The sequence below is a fragment of the Phycodurus eques genome, chromosome 3 (genome assembly GCF_024500275.1).
Source record: "Phycodurus eques isolate BA_2022a chromosome 3, UOR_Pequ_1.1, whole genome shotgun sequence".
Lineage (NCBI taxonomy): Eukaryota > Metazoa > Chordata > Actinopteri > Syngnathiformes > Syngnathidae > Phycodurus > Phycodurus eques.
In genome coordinates, this window is record NC_084527.1 from 3,846,701 (window position 1) to 3,850,192 (window position 3,492).

Consider the following 3,492-nt stretch of genomic DNA (forward strand, 5'->3'; position numbering starts at 1 on the left):
CTCTAGCTATCTAGCTATCTATACATTATGATGTTAATATTCACAGCCAGAATTCTCCTCAAGGTCTTTTGGTGTTTGGCGACACCTGTTGGATTAAAAGTGACACCGCATCAAAAAACTACCAAGTAGTGCTTGAGACCTTTGCTTTCTGACCCTCTTGGAAAGCTGTTAAATATTTGTCTTGGGTGGCTCAGTTGGAAGCAGTGTGAGTGCTGAAGACAATACGACAGAGACAGAGAGACATGTGAGTAGAATTATTAAAAGGGAACTTTACACAGGAGCTTTGCGTAGTTGCAGAAATACAGACAGATGATCTGCTTTGATAACGCCGCAGGGTGAGCAAAGGAAAGCTGTGGGGCCTCCACGCTTGGCTTTGCTGCAAATGCAGTCCTGGAAGGCCACATGGAAACACTGACAACCTCCCTGAGGCCCCGTCACGCTTGTGTGTGGGCCTGAACGTGTGCATGCATGCGTTGTTTGCAGTCAGGAGCTCGCCACGAGAAAACGCACACACAGATGCCGAAACTTTGCAGGTGAGAATGCTGAAACCCGCCAAGTGAATAAAATAATGCTTCGAAACGGTGAAATGTCAAGCCGTTCTCTCCGCTTTCAAGTGTTGTGGGTGTGTCCGCTGAATGTCAACTGTCAATCAAATAGCGGTACCACGGCATGAAAAAAAACGTAATAATTGAATATTTGTTCCTCTATTTATGCCAGTGAGGCATAGTGACAGACAGAACAAATGAATGGTCTTCTATTAGATGGCAGGAAGTACGAACAGTAATTAATGTATCCACGTTTTGTGACATTTTTGTTTGTTGGTGTGCCGTGAGATTTTTCAATTGTAAAATATGTTCCTTGGCTCCATAAAGGTTGGAAATCACTCCTCTAGTCAGATCGTGTATTCTAATCAGTCAGGTCAAACCAACATTACAACATGACAGAAATAATGGGTGCTAACTTCCATCCATCCATCCATTTTCTGAGCCGCTTCTCCTCACTGGAGTCGCGGGCGTGCTGGAGCCTATCGCAGCTATCATCGGGCAGGAGACGGGGTACAACCTGAACCGGTTGCCAGCACATACAAGCAAACAACCATTCACACTCACATTCACACCTACGGGCAATTTAGAGTTGTCAATTATCCTACCACGCATGTTTTTGGGATGTGGGAGGAAACCGGAATGCCCGGAGAAAACCCACGCAGGCACGGGGAGAACATGCAAACTCCACACAGGCAGGGCCGGTCCTCAGAACTGTGAAGCAGATGCTCTAACCAGTCGTCCACCATGCCGCGAGTGCTTCACCCACAGTGAAACTTTAGAGCATGATTCGACAGAACGGCGGCATGTTTACGTACAACTATTAGTGCTAACACTAGCTTGCTAGGCTACATAACGTTTTGTTGCCTGCTTGCGAGCCGTATCGTATTAAAAGTACGTGAACATGCCTCAAGCAAGCCTTAAACGAACGTCCTCTCCTGAGCACCGGTGACCACCAACACACGTTTTTCCCCATTTTGTTTTTATAATACAGTCGGCGCGACCCACTCTTGTTGTCGTTGCCACGGTAACGGGTGTATCCGGTCGCATTTCAGTTGATAAGATAAAGCCCGATGAGCGGAAATAACAGGATGCGGTGGTATCGGAATACAGGATTTCATTGCAGCAATCATGAAAGAGCAAATTTGTCTTGTAGTCTGATCCGAGCATTACGTGTTGTCTGTCCCACACCGACGACATGTTTTTTTTTTTTTTTAAATAACTTTATTGGCCGTCAGATATTTATAGTACTACGTCAAAGACACGCGACGAGGCTAAAATAAAACTAGCTTTCGGATTCAAATATACTGTACACGATGGCAACGCGGAGTAAATGTCTTTTGTGGATCGGCGAATTAAGACAAATTTTGTCTTGTAGTCTGATCCGAGCATTACGTGTTGTCTGTCCCACACCGACGACATGTTTTTTTTTTTTTTTTTTTAAATAACTTTATTGGCCGTCAGATATTTATAGTACTACGTCAAAGACACGCGACGAGGCTAAAATAAAACTAGCTTTCGGATTCAAATATACTGTACACGATGGCAACGCGGAGTAAATGTCTTTTGTGGATCGGCGAATTAAGACAAATTTTCGGCCGATACCGATCAAGCCGATCAGATCGGTGTAAAGTCTATTTTAAAGGAATCATTTAACATTCATAACACCTTTTAATCAAATAAAATTGTGCTATTACAAATGAGATAAAGTCAGAAATCGTCACTATATATTTAATATTTTCTACAATACATTGAAAGGAATAATAGAAAATCCCAAAATACAGTAAATCCAATGTCCTCAAAACTTTGAGTTTTGTATTTCTTTAAAACAGTAACTTTCATTCCTGTTTCTGCCATTATTGTGTTATTTTTGCATCAAGTGACATCTCAACCATTTGGCAGAAACAAACTAAATAACTATTGAATTTTGTTAGCTTTGCCCAAAGGAAATATAAAATGCGAACGTTTTGGATTGGTTTATAAATGGTTAAGTACGGGATTTCTTTTCACCATTTCTACTTTTACCTTTTTTTTCCCCAAGTACTATATCTGTACTTCTCATGAAGTACCAAGTTTGAGTACTTTTGTCACCTGTGCTTTCTTCTTTCTTCAACCATGGAGCGCGTTGACGTACTGCATCGCAGCGTGTCTGAGGCAGAACAGAAGAGGCCCCAGAGGGCGGTCGAGACGGCACATCTTCACATCTCGCTGCCTTGGAAGAGCTGAGGCAACGGCAGGTGACAGCACCCACCGCGCCGCCACTCCTTTGACCTTATGCCCTCTGGTAGGCGCAGTGGTGGTCCGAGACCAAATTTAGTTGGGGGGCAGCCAGGAGCCAATGGTTTTGTCACAGGGGCCATAGTTGCTGCTCCCCCTAGGAATACAGTTGTCAAGGGGGCAGGGGTTTGCTGACTGAAACTTTTGCCAGACAAGACTAGTACCCAAAACTACTTGGTTTGTCAACAGGGGGCTGGGTTACTGACTGAACTTGGAACTTGGGTGGTATATTTTTCAGTTTTTGGTCTGGCTTGAACCAAACATAGGATGGGGGAAAGCACGGTGTTAGGGGAGCACTGGCCCCCTCGAACCGCCACTGGCTATAGTCCATCAGGACCAGAACTAACAAACTCAAAGACAGTTTCTTCCCACAATCCACCAATGCACTGCACAATATGTGCCTTTCTGCCATTTGCATTGCTTAACCTAATCTTATTTAATATAGCTTTTTTAAATTTCTATTCTATTCTATTCAATTCGATTCGATTCGATTCGATTCTGTGCCACATATAAATGTGACACATTACATTAAGAGAGCGAGTAAGACCATTTAATTACATGACATGTCCCTCAGTCGAGAGAAAACAACCTCATCGTGTCTCGCATTAAAGGCGGTACCAGCAGTGCCTGAATGGCCTGAATGGGAAGCTCTATTACTTCCAGCTGTTGGATG